The following is a 19,040-nucleotide window of genomic DNA, read 5'->3' as shown; positions in this document are numbered from 1 at the left end:
GTCGTCTTCTAAGACTCTACACATTCAGGACTGGAGGAGGACATGGAGGAGGAGGACGTGGAGGAGGAGGACATGGAGGAGGAGGACATGGAGGAGAGGAACATGGAGGAGGACATGGAGGAGGACATGGAGGAGGAGGACATGGAGGAGAGGAACATGGAGGAGGACATGGAGGAGGACATGGAGGAGGAGGACATGGAGGAGAGGAACATGGAGGAGGACATGGAGGAGGAGGACATGGAGGAGGAGGACATGGAGGAGGACATGGAGAGGACATGGAGGAGGAGATACTACTCCCTTCATGTCCTTCTTCCTCTTCTCCCCATCCTCCCCTTCTTTTCCTCTTCCTCCTTCTTCTTCTTCTTCTTCTTCTTCTACTGGTCCTGCTTATCCTCCCCCTTCTTCTTCTCCCCATCCTCCCCCTTTTCTCATTTTTCTTCTTCTCCTTATCCTCCCCTTTCTTCTTCTTGTTCTGCCCTTTCTCTTCCTCCTCCTTTTCTTCTCTTCTCATCCTCCACAATCTCCTCATCTACCTCATTCCCTTCATCTTATCCTCCTCCTCCTCCTCCTCTTCTTCTTCTTTTGTTCTATTTCCAGTAGATGTGATGCTCCTCTTCGTCCAATGATCGATGTTTGGAAGTGAACACCTGCATCTGATCACATCGTTTTATTTGGTCTCCATGGAAACAGTTCATCAGTAAGTCACCTGAGAACCAAGGTTTTCATTCCTCTTAGCGAGATTCACATCATTCTGATCAGTGATCAATGAATCTTCATGTCACAGAGAAATGAACTGAACCTGGGTTTGAAGCCGCAGACTAAGCTTGTTAATGAGATGTGGTTGCTAGGCGCCAGGTGAAACAGTTCCAAGCTTTAACAGAAGCTTCGAGGCTGTGGTCTATGACATTAAATGCCTCACAGAGTCTCCTCTAGCTGTAGATTTCTAGTCTTTTGGGTCAGAATGCATCAGTAACGTCACCGTTATAGACGATAAGCTGTGAGGAGACTATGAGCAGGTCACCGATAAAAGCAACATCAGGAGATAATGAAGCTCTGATACGGGACGGGCGGGGATACTCCATCTATACGGAGACCGAGATAACACCGCCAGCTTTCAAGAAATGAATAAAACTCTGGTTATTTATGACCGAGAGTCTTATCTGTGGGTGAACAAAGTCATGAGGAGTGCTGGGGTCAAAACACCCATTTTAAAAAAGGTCAGTGATAAAAATGAGATTACAGTTAAAAACTGCTTCCATTCAGGTTTAAAACACACGTCTGCTCAGTTATCTCCAACCCTGGACTTCAGAGCGGCTTTGAGAATATGCACCGATCATGGGCACAGGCTGAGTCATTTAACCTCCAGGGTCTCTCTTTAGTTGACTGGATGTAAAAGGATTCATGTAAATAATGGAGGACAGTTTCACCTGACAGTAAAACTTGGTGATTACATCTATAGGTTTCCATTAACATCCTGTAATTTGAGAAAATCAACATTTACAGTAACAACATTTTAAAAGCAGGATTACAGAAAACAGAGTCAGCAGATTAACTGAACACCACAGAGCCAGGTGTGCAGTCGTAGGTTTGTGGTTTTTATTGTTGCACAACGGAATAAATAAAATTCCAGCACATTAACACTTCACATTAACCAGCGTTCCTTTCAGTAACAGGTTTTATAAGTGGAACGACTTCCAACTAAAGTCAACGTGACCCCGCCTTTAAATGGACAACCACGGTGAGAGGTGAGCGTGAGTAGAAGGTGTGAACATGGTGCATGTTTTCATTTGGAAGGAGCTCAGGTTTAACCGTCACTTCAACAGAAAGCAGATTTACTCAATCTGGCGATGCTGCATAAAGAGCCCAGGGCTAAAGTGAGACAATGAGAGGCAGTAACTTAAACTGTGTTCGTTTTAAATCCTGTTACCTGTCTAATATATCTAATAATTGATGTGTCTCTGCACTGACTTCTTCTGCCGTTTAAATATAGTAATGGACATCTTATCATATTGCAACAGAACACAAATGTTGCACTGAGCGTTCTGCACACACTCGCGTGCAGGACACCGCTCCCAGCGTGACCAACACACAGTCCAGTCGTCCCTTCAGTGGGTGAGCTGGGGTCAGAGCGGCAGCTATTCCTGTAGAGCAGCAGCTGCCGGAGGTTCTGCTGCAGAAGCGTGCAGCTGTAACGCGATGCCAGGCTTGTGCTGCACGCCGGGTCCACGCCGCCAGAGCGTGATCAGCTGGAGACGGGGCAGGAGGCAGGAGGCAGGAGGAGGTGTGGTAAAGTATGATAGAGAGAGGGAGGAGTGGCAGAAGAGAGGCAGAGTGAAAGACTCTTCAGTGTTGCGTCACCATGCCTCTCTCTCTCTCTGAGTCCTGACCTCAACCCTTCCTCGGTTAAACCCACAGTTTTTTTTATGTTACTGACCCAAAAACATATGAATATTGTCTTATTTAGTGCACAAGACAAATAAAAGCAGCTAATTCAGTTAAAGTGTTTCTTTTTAGGTGTCTGTAGTGACTTTTCTGTGAGATTTGTCAGCTTTAAACATGAAATGACTGAGTATTTTCAGCTTTAATCCTGTTTATCTTCACACTGCATTGTCTGCTCTGGAAGCCGCACTTAAATAAATTCTGGAGATCATTAAATAGCCCCAGACTAGAAGCCATCAGAGATAAAAAGCATCCATTAGCGACAGTAATGCACTGCGTAGGAAGGCCAGCAGCACTGTGGCTTTTTGTCTGAGAGGAGATGTTAATGGGCTCTTGTTGTGTCTGCTGTCTGAAAGTCCACGTGAGTCTGGAAAACACAGAGAGACTCTCTGAGGGACCGGACAAAGAGGGTGGACACGCTCCAGAGGCCTCATCAATGCTCAGCGCCAGACAAGCTCTCCATGAGGAACGAAGTCACGTAGAAAGAGGTTTGACTCGTTTACACCAGATCAGACTGAAAGAGCCAGACTCAGTTTTTATCAGAATATGAGTCTGGTAATGTGGATTTAATTATGGGGAGTGTTTCAACCAATAGAGAGGAAAAACTACCTTTGCATGCAACTGGATAATCCTCCAACCAATCAGAGCAAAGAAGTTTGTTCCATTAATAATGAAGGCGTTTGTCAGTTTCTTTTACATCTTTTACAACAAATAGAAAAACTCCTTGTGTCCAGTATCTGCTGTGACCTCCTCGTGCATCAACATCAGCAACTAAACATTTCTGGTAACTGCTGATCCGTCATCTACAGCGGCTACAGTGGAGTAATTTTAGCTCACTTCTCCGATGGCAGTCCTTTTTTTTTTACTGTCACTCTTCTGTCCAATGACCACATAAAGCCCCGCCCACATGATGTGATTGGTCCAGCAGATCTATGCAGGAGCAGAATCAGTTTCCAGAACAACTTTCCAACACAACATATTTGTTGGCTTCCAGCGTTTGCCAGTTTCACGCACAATTGCAGCATTTCAAACTTTACTTTGTGGGTGAAAATAGAGTTCAGGATAATTTTGGTGGTTTTTCTAATTAAATTTTTTTTTTTAATGTTAATTTAATAATAAACATGCTTATGCTGCTTTTCTAAAGAGCTAAAAAAGCTCCATCTGTCAACACTGTCGCAGGGTTTAGGGCATAAAAAAAAAAAACAATCTGAGGTCAAAGGTTCAGATGATTAATAGGAGGTCTGTTTGACTTCTGTCCAAACTATGTGAACTAATGAGGCTGCTGTGAGGCCCTTTCATACTGTATGAGTGTAGTGAACAGTTAACCCTCTAATGAGGCTGCTGTCTCTGTTCATTAAGCTATCTTGATGTGAAGAAATAATGTTCATGTAAATGCAGAAAATGTAGGAATGGGATGTGTTTAAATTGGCTTTGCTTAAAAACTCAAAGTGCAGCTGTGTCATGCATTAACATCTAAAAGATTCAAACTTATTCCCAGCAGCTCAGACTGAACGGATGCTGGTGGTAGTATAGAGGACATTTGAGGCCGAGGTTTCTATTCTCCAAGCTCGGCAGGTGCAGCAGCAAGAGGCCGACTTGATTAAACGGCGTTGAAAGTCACACAACGCAGCGCTGACACACAAGTCCAGGACAAACTGTAACAGGAAGCCTCACATGGCTGCAAAGGAAACGGAATGAAACACGGCCAAACCCATTTCAGTCAGTATCAGCCAATAAAAATAACTTTAATCACTTTAAGACCTAAATGACTCCTCTTTGTTTCATTTTCAACACCAACTGTAAATTCTAATCTGGGGGGCAAGCTTTATTTCTTTCAGTCCGCAGGGAATCTGTTGTTCAACGTCAAACTAAAATCTCCAACATCCTGCAGCATGACATTAGATGTAGTTTCAGGCTTTAAAGTAAACTGAGATAAACTCAAATAGCACAGATGAAATGTTCAGTGCATACACAGAATGTTCAGAATGTCTTTGCTGCCAAGAGGTGATGAATCCCCCACCCCCCCACCTTCAGACATATCAAATCAAACAGGTGGACGCGAGGACACGAGGTAAAGTTCAAACACTCTATATGCCACCGCAGAGAGGGTGAGGATATATGAGGTGAGAGGAGATGAGTGAGTGAGTGAGTGGAAATAATTTCAGAGAGGCCTGAAAGAGTGAAGGTGAACCTGGATCCAAACAAAATAATAAATCAGATCTGAGGAGATTCAGGAGATGAAGATTACAGAACTGCAGCTGAGTGACTTTACATAATTTACCTAAAAACGTTCAGTAAAAAATGTCAAATGATCAAGCTTCAACTTGTAGCTGATGAAGGAAACGCTAGCACAGATCATTTTGAAATCCTTTAGAGCCTAAGACGTGCAGGGAGGTCAGACGAGTCCTTCACCTACAGCTTCTGAAACAAAACTTAAACGTGGACTGAATCACTGTATAAATAAATCAATGCAGATGTAGAAGGAGAAGTTTGAGGAATATCTATGTATGCTGATCATGTTATTATTTGTTGACAGAACTCTGCACAGAGTTAAAGCATCTAAAATAAAGACATTTGAAGTTTGACTAGATAATGTTACATACTGTATATACATACAGCACCACTTTAAAGTTTTTGTGCCACATTTTTGCATCAAAATGACTCAAAACTCTGGATTATCACGAATGAAACGAAAATATTCCAAGTGTGCTGCATTTCTTCATATCTGTGAGTTGCAAAAGTAAATGAAGCCTTGTCTCCAGTATCTGCTGTGACCTCCTTGTAACTAAACATTTCTGGTAACTGCTGATCAGTGGTCTACAGCAGCTTGGAGGATATTTTAGGTGGCTGCTCAGATGGCAGACATTTTTTTTAATATATATATATACAAATTCAACTCCACGGCGCTCACATGACGTATATGACTACAGCACTGTTACTCTTTTGTCCATCGCCACATTAAGCCCCGCCCAAACGATTAGATTTTTATCTCTTCAGGAGCAGAATCAGTTCCCAATGGAGAGACTCCAGACTCCAAAGTGGGTCTGGCTTTCCAGCTAGATATCCATAAACAACAACTAAAACAGAACTAAACATTTAACAGTTAGAGTAAAACTACAACAATTGATTATTTTTCTTTTTAAATTGTTTAAAACCACTTTAAAAGATACAAAAACTGCTTTTTTTTTTTTTTTTTTGGCATAGCCTCCATCACCAAAGTCTCAGTAAATGTGTATCATGCCTCCTCACAATATTTAAAATGTGCTGATGTGACAATAACACAACTATTGTTGTCTATAAACAGAGTTCACAGTGTGTTGTGTGTAAAGCTCCAACCTGGAACCAAACCCTGTCAGTAATGATGCTGCTACCAGACAGAAACCAATGATTGATGGCTTCTCATTTAACGACAATACTGCCCACATATACTGCCAGGACCAGTTTGGACAACTAACCATGACAAAGCTGTAGAGCTGCTGTAATACTCAGCTAGCTTTTAGCTAAGTGTGGATCAGTTCTGCTGATGGTTCATTTCAAAGGAGACCAAAGAGAAGACGGGACAAAATCATGACCGAACGTCTCAAACTGTGACCTGCTATGACCTTCATCTACCAACAAACCAATAAGAATGCACCATGACACAACTCTTTGATGAACAGGACATCCCAGATATTCATGTTTTTTGTTCATGTGTGGTGTGTCAGCGGGAAATATTTCAGTAGAAGCCACAAGACACAAACTATGACTCTGCTAAATAAATACATCAGTCTTTGCAAACGTCTCACGGGCTCGACTGGCTCCACATTCTCCTTTTTTGGATGTATTTTATACACGAGTCTATTGCAAGGTCTTGATTTGTGTTAGGTGTTGTTTACCACTATAGCTCTGTAGATGGATGATACTCAGGACCTCTTATGGTTGCATATTTCTACTACGTTGTGTCCTAGTCTAGTATTCTCATCATGTACTTGATGTCGTACCCCAGGTTTATTACATCTAGGGATGGTGGCATTATTCACTCCCTTGACTAATTTCGAAAAACTGCAACTTCCTTCTTCTCTGTAACCAAATCCTCCTCCACATGTGAACACATCCGGAAACGTAACGGAAATACAGGCGTCACATCACAGAAGAGATTCAGCATCGAAATGTAGAATAACTCTGACTAACACAGCAAACTTCTACTGACCTGATTACTGTCAGTTAAAGATAGGACAAGACTCAGCCTGCCAGGCAGTATGCCTGTAATTGTGCAACACAGAAATGCACAGTCATCGTCAGATAGTCATATTCTCACTGATTATTCACCTCACCCTCGCCTCAGAGGATCAGCATCACCAGAGGAAGACAAGAGCGTCCTTCATGTTTTAGAGTGACCCCACACTCAGTCACAAATACTGCATCATCTGTAGCATGTGCAGACTTTCATTTGTGGTTTTTGTCAGCATCGAATATACACATCAATTTATGACAAGCCAAGCTATGAGCCTTTTCACGTTCTTATGTTTTGGTCTCTTAACAATGAAACAATTTAGAAAATGTAGTATTTCTGGAGGAGGTTCTGTGCGTTTTGCATCTTCCTTAAACTGACTGAAATGCAGTTTATCTCCAAATGACAAGGACAAGTCTCCAGGACAAGTTTACTGTGGAAAAGGACTTTTTTTGAAACATCACATCCAAACAGAGTCTCCAAAAAGAAAGACGCCTATAACAAACCTCATAAAGTGAGCACCTGTCAGCTAACTGGTGATGAATATACGGAGCTGAAAGTCTCAAACTGTGCAAAAGTTTCCTGCAAATGTTAAGATTTTAAATTGTCCAAGGAAAGAAAAATATCTCAGCTTGTCGTGCTCAGGTTTTTGTTCTGCAGATGCATTAAATATCACCTTATTAAATGTAAAATAGATGCGTTGGCGCACTAAGAACAAAGAGGATTAAAGATGGCATACGGAAGCTGCATCAGCTGTGTGAAAACTCTCGGCTGGTGTGTGGTAATGCTGCGGTGCTGCTACGGCTTTCGGTTTGTGTCACCTGACTTTTCTTCATGCCTTGTCCTGTTTATCTGCTCCACGGCAATAAAGCATAAATTGCACAAGTCCGAGTGTTGCAATGTTAAAACTGACGATGGAGAAATGGGCGGCGACGGCAAGTCAGCGCAACATCAAACGAGCACGTAGACACTCTGTGTTTTTATTGATTTGGTAACTACAGAGTAGTCTTTGCGTTGGTGGGGGGCCAGATACAAACAAAGCAAAGAAACACCTTCTGAATACCCGTGAACTTCAGTGACACCTGTTGCAAAATTGCAGAAAAAAATAGTAACAAAATCAATTGCGATGGACCTGAGAGTAAAAACACAGATTGTGAGATTTTGACCTTGAGTTCACCTTGTTGAACGACCTCTGTTTTGTTCTGTGCCCAGAGAGAAGCTCAGAACTCACAGATAATGCTGAGACATCAAAGTGTTTGGGCACTTTTGGTAATAAAAAGTTAAAAACAGGACACTTAATCGTACATACTCAACTTACTAAAAAGCTGCAGCTATCAAATGTTTGTATTTGTAGCAGGAAGTAAAGATTTTGAGGTGAAGAGGTGGAGAGAAGCAACAGAGCAGCAGAGACATCATGAATCACAAGCAGAAAATGTCAACGTGAAGAACAAAATAATCCAGGTAGTCAAACTTCAAGTGGAATCCAATCATCCTCACTCCACCGAACAGCGACCTTACAGCTCAGCTCTCCATCTCCATCTTGAAAATAATTTAATTCAAGTTCAGTTTTATCCAGAGAAGACAGATCACTGAACACGGGACTGAGATATAATCTGCCCCCGAAACATTTAAACCTTGAGACTGGAGTCTGGTTCCTAACATGAGTTAAACCAGTTATCTCCTCAGTAATGACCCGTGTCTTTATTTCTCAGCAGTGACTTGATTCCTCTGACGATGGAAGAAGCTTCCATCCAAGGTTCTTTTCTAATCTGAGCCTTTGTCTCTAAAATAAATTAGATCTTAACATGTGAGAGAGACTTTACAGCTTGTTCCAAAATCGGGATCATCTCCCCAAGTCATGACACACACACACTATACTTTTTCTAAAAGAAGAACAGGTGTTCAAGCCGTCACTAAATGAGTTCATGGGTTTCAGCAGAAAAGTAGAAGCAGTTACATAAAACGAAAGGAAATCTAGAGGAAGTTGTAATGTTTTGTTTCTCTGAAGTGACTCTGTAGGGCCGGGTGACGGTGAATGATGCAACTTTAAAATGTTGTCTCCACAGAAGCACCTGCTCCAGTTAAACTAAGTGACAGCTGCATTCCTTATGAGAACAGGTCCTTCTGAATCAGAGGGTGGCGTGTGCTGATGTCAGGTGCATGAAAATGTTCCTTCCATGACTCTTTACATGAGGTCAAAGACAAAGAGAGGCTTCACAGAAGGTGCAAGAATGGAGATGTATGTGGAAGAATCTCTCACTTCTCTTTTGTCTCAGCTCAAGGAAGCCATAAATTCCCACCTGAGAAAGATATTTCAGCATCTTGGAATCTTTATCCCGATAGTTTTGCATCTTTCTTTGTGCATCTGACACTGACAGCTTTTAAAAAGTTAGATATTCAGTGTCACTCATTGCTGAACGAAATGTGCTCCATCGTTCTCAGCTGAGCGCTCTCATTTGGTCCTTTACTGAAGGTCGTCCTTCTCGCTGAAGATAAAAAATAAACACACAGGAAGAACACGGAGTCCTCATGGAGGAACACCAAGTCTCTGTTTGATCGGAGCTCAGTGACCCTGCAAGTGGACACCAAGCACAGGGTGAGAGCTGCCTATTGATGGGGTTGGGTGGGGGGGTCATGTAGATCAGATTCTCTCCAGATTGTACTTTCTGATGTTGGTTTTGTCCTCATCCCATCAGAACATGCTGTGACAGAGCTGGACATGAACTCAGGTGAGCTCCTCTAACACGTCACACCTGCAGGCTCGTTATATGTTTTAGGCGTCGTTGCGTCCCGTACGTAGGGGGGTTTAGGGACGTAAGGAAAACTTTTTACAAATTTATTTTTTACTTCCTAAAAGTGGCTTTACACAATAACTGTGGGTGGATGACGGGACCATGTGGCAGCGCCAAATGAATGAAAGCAATACGACAAAAAACCTGAATAATGAACAAAATATCAAACAAAAGACCAAGAAGGTGTAGCCAACAATACACAGGTGGCATCAACCAATAATCCTAATGTGTGTAAGTCTCACTTCTAACCACACCTATCAACACTAACAGATCACTCAGGTCAACACAAGGCAGGAGAACAACAACCAGCGTAAAGAGCAGAGACTAGCTGTGACTAACTATCCTCTGGCTGGGCTCCTTTTTCATGACGGCCCTGGGCGGTGATTGGACAATCTAGGGTTCAATCAGCCAATTAGCAGGTACTACCAGACTTCACAGGTGGAAACTATTTGTGCAATCAACTCCTGCAAAAAAAAAAAAAAAAAAAAAAAAAACAAGACAGGGGAGGGGGAAAGAGAGAGATTCGTAGCAGGAGCAGAGATCTTTTTATTGTTTATTTAATTGTTGGAAATAAATCTCATAAGATACTAAACCAATAAACTGTTTTTCTGTGTCCTTGCTTAATTTCATTTGATCTGCTCGTTTTGAAAATAGTTCAACAAATAAGCAGACTAGAGAGAGACCGGTGCATCAGTGTTTAGACTAACAGTATCAGTATAATACAGATTCAAAGGCCTCTGCATACAAGTAGACCTTGTAGCTGCTGAGATATCCTCAGTTTATTTAGTTACTGCTGAGCAGGCTCTGAGAGAGATGCCCTTTAAGCTTCAAGAGGTTTAATATAAACTCACATTTACAGACTTTACAGAAGAGTTTGTTGCTCTGCAGTGACTTCCTTATTCAGTCATTTTGACTCATTGTCCTTCCAAGAACAATGAGAGGAACAGTGGTTTCAGCAAACGTACCACTTGGTAAGTTTATGACAAAGATTCACTGCGACAAGGTGAAACTCTTTTATTCCACAAACTCCAGCTTCTCTCAACATTATGTTTGCATTTTCAGTTTTTGAGAGACTTTTAAGAGACTGGAGGAGAGAGGAGGACTCTGGGGTATCAGATTCAACATTAAGGACATGTGCTGGTGACTTTTTGGACAAATAACAAATCACGCAAAACTTTAAGCTACTTCTCAAGCTGCAGACAATTACCTGAACATACTGTGTGAACGCTGAGGAACTCAATCAATCAAATAAGCTGCCATCTATATAGAGTACGTACACATGCATTTGCTTGAGGATCTTTCTGGTGATTGCAACAACTCCCTACAAAGACACTGGTGTCTTGAGCCATCCACACATTGAAGGGATCGAACCATTGACCTAAACACTAGACCTCCTCCAGTCAGACGTAGACTACGTTTGCACGTGGCCGGTTATTTTCATAAACGGACATTTCACCCTTTCCGTTTTCAAAAATAACATCGTGCACACCTATCAGTTTTCAGAAAAGTTTTCGTTTACACGAACCCGTGTATATATGCCGTCAAGAGCATGCCAACCCTGTAGGTGGCAGTGTAACGAGAAGCTCAAGCCCACGTTAGCCAATCAGAATCCTGAAAATAGAAAGCAAGCGACGAATAAACATAAACATAGGTCGCACTTTTGGAGCATGCAGGTGCACATGCTGGCGCATACTGTGACGTCAGCTGACTAAACCTTCGTTTTTGTCAGTTTACATGCAAACGTGCAACTGAAGTTTTCCAAAATATCCACTCTGGCCGGAGTTTTTAGAAAGCATCGTTTTCAGAGGCGAATTCTCCGTTTGCGTGTAAACGAAGGGCTCAAACGAAGGTAAATGTCTCCATTTTTCAAAATAACCATGTACGTGTAAACGAGGCCGTAGACCTGCTACAACCACTGCAGACGGGACGCAGCAAACACAACAACTCCTCCCAACACAAACTAATGGAAAAAGACGTCATCCACTGACAGCAACGATGCTCAGACTAAAGAAGTTCCTCATTTCTGTCGACAGCAAACTGGATTTATTGTCAAACGAAATAAAAGTACATGATAACAATAACACAGTGAAAGAAGCCATACTGGACGGACCAGAAGCTTGCACAACTAGTTTCTGGCTTTCCATCCAACAACCCCAAGGCCCTGATCAGAGAATTCAGGAAAACTCAAACTTCCGCCAGAGTTTGCAGAGTCCTCTTTCTCAACATGAAACACCACAGACAAAAAAACAAAACAGGCAAATCTCTACCTGGACTCCACTTAGCAATTTGGTGACATAAGCATCATGTATGAACGTAATCCAACCTTTAATTTCTTCTGCTATATGTGCATCTTTTATTTAAACACTTTTTGTTCTCTAGCATTAACCTGATCCAAGCTCATTCCTCCCTGAAACTCATTTATAACTGACAATGTTTTGAGCTTTTGCGATGCTTCTGATTGGCCGTCATCGTCACTGCCATGATGCTAAATGACAAAGAGAAGCAACCCTTCCCACACAGTGGAACGACCTTGCTCCTCACTATCAGGAATATGTTCCTTTTTTTAAATCACCCAGCTTCCTCAGAGTCCGGACGCCACTGCTGGCCATCTTGTGTTTACTGCTGCATAACTGGCCCATGCTTAATGATGTTTACATGGGGAGGGGAAGTGGGTCAGATGACTTTCTCCTGGCGTGAGACAGACCGACATACCGCTTGTGTACAGGCTGAGCAGGCTTGGTGGCCAGGATGCACATTTCGTGGCATTTGACCAGCGAATTATTACAAAAGAGACGAGAGGTCTTCAGCAGAGCTTCGTAAAGAGTTCCTGGGCTGAGGGTCTGAGCTCTGTGGCCAGTTTTAGCTTAAACGATGAGCCTACCCAGACTTTGATCCTCTACCACAGGCTTTTACAGGTTTTAATTCGCCTTTTTAAAAGCTGCTGCAGGCGTCACTTTGGTAAATCATTACTTGAAAGCAGCAGGATTAGAAAGGAGGACGGTAATTGCCACTTGGAGTGAGGAGTATAAGAGTAGTTTCACTGACTTGGAGGAAAACTTGTTGCAGATTGTCAAAACTCTTTATCTTCTGCAAGAAAATACAACTAGCATGCCGCCGTCTGCTCTGGTATTTACTGTTGTTTACTCTGTTCTGCAGGAGGTTCTGTGTCGTGGGTTGTGATGGAATCCTTTTGTGTGATATAAAGTGGTTTCTGCCAATTCACTTGCAAAGTATGTGTAGCACACTGTCATTACTGGGACATTTATCATCAAGCGTTTTGCATAGCAGCCCGGAGGGGTTGTGGTGTAGCACCTACGCCTTGCAGCGTTTACAAGTTCTCCCTGTGCCTGAATGGACTCCTCCCATAACCAAAGACATGCCTGCTGGGTTAACTGGTGAGAATGTGAACGCTTGTTTGAGAGAGACGGGGAACCTGTCCATGGTGTACCCTTCCTGGGACAGACTCCAGCACCCCCAGAGGATACGCACTGAAGGGTGCATGGCATGCTAGCTAAAAGTGCTACTAGCGTGGTAGCTGCATAAAAACAATGGCACACATGAAGGACTTTACTTAGGCCAGGCTCGACAAGAGTGTGAACCGTACTCAGATCGTTTGTTGCATACTCTTATGTCTTCTGGAAATTTCTGCAGCGACTAGTCTGTTTGCAGGTTTTCCTCTCTCCTCGCTGTGATCAGGAAGCAGTGACAAAGCTGAAATAGCTGCTTGTATAACGGCTCTCACTCTGTGCCAAGTCTGGTTTTTTCCTCCACCCAACCAAAACTCTCCAAGTGTGAGAATCTGTCGAGTCAGACTATGAAACTCCTCCAAGCCCCGACTGGTACCAAGACTCTGCTGAACACAAACTCTTCTTCTTTTCCACATATGGAGCAGAGACACCCAGAGCCCGCGGGGCTGTGGCTGTTTGTAAGAATGGCTCTCAGACTGTTTTACATTCCTGTCTTTTTTCTTTTTTTCTGCATCGATGCATCTGAAGAAAATGATAATCTAATCTAAAATTAATCTATTTATTCAGCTTTTTACAGATTAAAATAGAAGAAGTTTACTTTAAGCAACATTTTAAAGCTTCAGAAGCCACAATTCAGGTCACATTTCTTAATATTACAGCTTTTTTTTTTTTTTTTTTGCATATATTTAAAAAACAAATACATCTTCGGTATCAAACCAGCCGTGTGGTTGTGTGCATGCATTATGCCTGAAATGCAAATACACACCATGTGCATGTGTTTCTATGTTTATCCACAGTAAACATCTCAGTGTGATCCTCTGCAGACGGCCCCGTTAATGATCTGGTTTATTTTCACACTCTGGTTTATGGAGCAGAGGATGAAGAGAGAAGCCTCCAGGTTCATTTAAGGACGGCAGCCTGCAGCAGGAAGATTTACTTCGCACTCACAGCTGCCGAGGGTGTTGGTGCTGGCGGAGGAGGAGGAGGAGCTGGATACGGCTTCTAGAAGGAAAAGAACTTTTTAAATTTATCCCGAAGGCCCTGAGTCTTTGTCCTTCTTCCTGCAAACAGCTTTTCAACATTAGGACACGGCTGTGAGAAGGACCAGAAAAAACTTTTTATACTGGACCAAAAGTCATGTTCAGTCACTTTTATTTAAATGTTGTGTTATTTATATATGTGACTCTTAAGACAGGAATTTCGTTATGTTCTCATATTGACAATAAACACTCTCGATTCTTTTATCAACCTCCAACTTTATCATCATCACTGTCATCATGGGAAAGTGATCAACACCTCGACTGTAACTCGACCACACCCACACGCTCTAAACGTGAGACCTCGTGAAGGTTTATTGCTGCACATTCACAACAGACGACTTTAAAAGAGTAAAGACACAGCGTTCAGTATCTTTGTACATGTTTTTAATTTTGCTAAAGTTTAGTTCAGGCTCAGTTCAGTACCAAGGACCAGGCTCTGATTCAGTTTAAAGTTAGGGCTCATTTCTGGTTTAAAAAATGTGCAAACCAGAGGGTTGGTGGTTAGATCTCTGGATCAATAAAAGAGAATTTACCCTGGACAGGTCTCCAGTCTATCACAGGGCTAACACAGAGAGACACTCACACCTACGGCCAATTTAGAATTACCAATGAACCTAACCAGCATGTCTTTGGACGGTGGGAGGAAGCTGGAGAACCTGGAGAGAACCCACGCAGACACAGGGAGAACATGCAGACTACACACAGAAAGGACCCAGTCGGCCCATGGATTAGAACCCAGAACCTTCCGGCTGTGAGGCATCAGTACTAACCACCACACCACTGTGTCGGCCCTACTGAACAAAATCTATTCTATATTCTATTCTATTCTATTCCATTATCCATCCACCACTTGGGTTGGGCCTTGGGTGTTTGCTCAAGGCTCCTCAGCCATGGACATGAACCTGCCACCTTACCATGATTTATTTTCCATTTAAATGTCACTAAACCATAGTTACTGAGTTCAATAGCAGGAAGTGTTTGCACCATTAAATGTATAAACCTTAAATGTGATGAATCTCAGCATGCAGCCTGAGACACACTTGGAGGTCCAATAAAATGTTCTCGCTTTGACTGAAAAATAAGACTTACTTCATCCACAACACGGGATACGCACCAAAAATATATAATTGTAGCATAATAACCTCATAAAAAAAGAGAGATTCATCCAAAATTAATTCAGACCAGGACATGCCTACACCATGAGTGACAACATCAGGCCCTGACGCAAGACTGGAGAAGGTTTACAGGAAGAGATGAATCTGACACCACACACCTCAGACTGTTTGACTGTAAATATTTAACTGAATCATCACTGAGGCTGAATGTTAACGCTGTGTGTTTCAGTCACTACCTGCCCTGCCTGCTTTCAAACACCTGAGTCAACCTAGATTGAGAAATAAGTTATAGTTTGTTTCACATGGCTGGGTATCAGGTATGTGGTTTGCTGCCTGACACAGTGACGGGAGTGTCTGAGATCTCAGACAATAAGAAAAAGTCAACACGTACGTTTTCCGTTTAGTCTCAGTGTTGGTCTTCACAGTTGTTAGTCCAACTGGGTTTAGTCACCCAGAGGCTTGTCGAATCAGAGTCAGTCGGACTAAAGGTGACAAAAGTTTAATGTTTGCTGTTTAAACAACAAGTCAATACTGACCCAGATATGGTGGGTCTCCTTATGTAACACCAACATTCATCACAAACTTTAATAAAAAAAACATATTACAGGGCTCTCAAGTTTTGAACTGAGTTCAGAGTGAGATTTTGGCGGCGATGTCAGGTTGGGGGCGGGGGGTGGGTTCATCTGATAAATGACATAAATTGCTTATCAATTATATGGTATTACACAATTTAGCCCCCTAGGAAAGATATTTCTGCAACTAAGTGCAGCACTGAGCACTCATCATGGAGGGAGGTGAATGCTAGCTAGCTCCTGCATGAGCCTTCAAGCAAAGCTCCAAAGCTCAGTTTTTTTCTTCTATCTTACGTTGATAATGCCCTTCCTTAGAAGTTGATTTTCCATCCCACCACTCCAACCAAGCTCCACTATACAGGTTCCAACACTTTTTTCACTTGCGGGCTACTTTTACAATGACCAAGTCAAAGTGATCTATCCGTATATATATATATATATATATATATATATATATATATATATATGTGTACATATATTTATTTATTTTTGTCATATTAATTGTTGCTACAGTGTTAAAATCTCTATCCATCTTTGTTTTTAATTTTATCAAGAAAAACTTGTGCACTGTGCCTTTACAAAAGCGCTGTCTCTTTAAGAAAGACGGTAGTCTCTTGAGCTGTTGAAGTTGTGCGTGGCTGTGGATGTGTGCCGCTAAACTGAGGGTATTGCAAATGTAAAGTAAAAATAAATAAAGAAAAACCGTTGTCTTGCTGTTTGTTTTGGAGTTGAAATGGATAAATGTTTCAGACTAAAATCTTAAATAAATAAATAAATAAATAAATAAATAAATAAATAAATGGCACGCGATCTACCCGTACTGTCATCGCGATCTACCAGTCGATCGCAATCGACGTAATGAGCACCCTGCCTTACATTTTAGGCCAAGTGTACAAGAGGTGTACAGTTATCGCGAGGCTAGAGACAGAGCTCAGATTGGGAATATTTTTTTTTTTTTGTGACTCGAGCGATGTGACGGTCCTTTTCTCAGCGAGCGTCTGAAGCAGGAAAATCTAAATCTTGCCAGGATACAGCAATTCTATTATGTTATATTTTATCTTTTATTTAGTTTAGGAGCTATATTCTTTTTATTTGATTGGCTGGTGCGTTAAGGCGCCTCTGAACTCTACGGGAACGCGTTTGATTAAGACATATTCTATTGTTTCAAAAAATAGCGGCGCAGCTTGGTGCGCGTTATCCTGGTAATTTATCTGCGTGAGAAATACAAAGTGTGGCGTGTGAGCGTGTGAACGGGTTGAAATGCGTGTGTCTCACGCCCAATGCGTGAGACTTGAGAGCCCTGATATTAGATCAGTTGTGGCTAAATTTACATAAGAATTCAAATTCAACTAAACTCAAAATCCCATCAATCCTGACTTGCTTGTGTGGAATAAATAAAAATATGATGAAACAGGTTTGATAGTTATGTCAGTGCTGATGGAGTCCCACCAATGTCAACAATCCATGAACCTTATTATTTCACGCACACACTTTTTGGATCTTTGTCAAAATGAATAGTTTTAAAAAAGAAAATAATAATAATGTGACCAAGACTTCCCAGACAAACCAAAACCACTCCTGAAACAACAGTTAAATTGTAGTAAGATATAGATTTATATCTATAGATCTATAAACATATAGATATATCTATTATTTCCTGTCTTGTGGAGCGTTTCTAGGTTGTTGGGTTACTGGGTCTGTGGGCGCTGCCGTTGATCGATCGATCGACCTCTGAGCTCATTCTTTGATTTTTCCACTGGTCCTGACTTTGACCCTTTGAACAGCGTTTAATTTGAGTTTGATTATATTATTGATCTAGAGGAGGTTTCATAATGGGAATTTTTTTTTTTTTTTGGAAGCAAACTTCTTCCAAAACACAATTCTAGCGTATAAAGTGAATGACTTAATGTTGTGGAAAGTATTTGAGTTTTATACTGAACAATCAGCTGCCTCTGATCATTTCATAACATGCAGACTGTGGTTCCTGCTCATGTCCAGGCCTGCGTTAGATTTACTCATCTCATTCCCAGGCCTGGAGGAAACCTGGCACCACGTAAAGAGTCTCCTTCTCTACAGTAAACTCTTTGTAGTGGCAAAATTTCTTCTTCTTTTATTATTATTATAGGAATTTTATTATTTTAGAGTCTGAGTAAAGGAGGTGACCCACTTTCAGTTCACCAAACCAAACTGAGTTTAAATAAGAAGAAAACGAGGACACAACAGGTCTTCTGTTGTTAACAAGGTCCCTCTCTCTGCAGCATTTCAAACACATGAGGTAAATCATAGAGCAGGGGTGTCAAACTGATCCGTGAAAGGGCCGCTGTGGCTGCAGGTTTTCATTCCAACCATGCAGCACCCATGCAGCACCCATGCAGTGGGTGTGGCTGGCAAGTTTTTGTTCCAATCAAGCAAGAGGACACCTGAAATGACTGCGTGAAGGCAGTTCAGTTGATTGACTGGGTGTGTCAGGTGTGCTGCTGCATGGTTGGAATGAAAACCTGCAGCCACAGCGGCCCTTTCACGGATCAGTTTGACACCTGTGTCATAGAGGCTGGTGAAGAGGAGTGAAGCCAGACTTTAAAACCTGCAGCCAATCAGCTCCCAGAGAATACCTGCACCTGTTCACCATCACAAATCAGTCAAGATGTCTCACCTGCAGCTCATCCTGCAGAGCAACCTGAGAACAATCTACCTTCTTGAACGTTTGAATCTTTTTACACAGATTATCTTAAAATCTACTTCCGTTCTTCTGATAGTGGAATGTTTATCACTCACCATAACTATTTAATAAAATCCAGGATGTTGAGGATAAGTTTGACTTGTATTCAATTTAACAAAAGGCCTTGTGTTATATATGTTAATTATTGAGTACTATGTATGTGTACACCGTTCGGTCGTGACAAGAAAATCCCATCCAGACATCTTTAGGGATGAACAGGATGACTGGATGTACACATTCGGTTATTTTGCAGATATTTAGAGACCATCTGTCCAGTTACAGTTAAATGCACTTGAGCATAACATGACTGAAGCAACACATTAACCTCTGTCCTGGGCAGTCTGATCTAAAGTGACCATCTTGGAGCACAAGTGTAACCGAATGCATGAGTTTTCAGTGACTGTGAGAGACTTTACAGCTTGTTCCAAAATATGGATCATCTCCCCGAGACATAAAAACAGCTGTTCATGGTTCTGATCCAGTGATAGATCTACTGGAGGTTTATCTGCACACATCTAAATCACAAACCTGGACAGGAACTTGAAGCTGGACAGGTGTGATCAGCTTGAACAGGACGGATGTCAGTGTGGGGTCTGAACGGGGCCGGGGAGTTTCACTGACCAACACAGGACAAGGTCAATGAATTTAAAAGAATGATTTCACCTTTCCCTCGTTTGTCCACATGT

Source organism: Chelon labrosus (genome assembly GCF_963514085.1).
Source record: "Chelon labrosus genome assembly, chromosome: 15".
Classification (NCBI taxonomy): Eukaryota; Metazoa; Chordata; class Actinopteri; order Mugiliformes; family Mugilidae; genus Chelon; species Chelon labrosus.
This window is presented reverse-complemented; position numbering follows the sequence as displayed.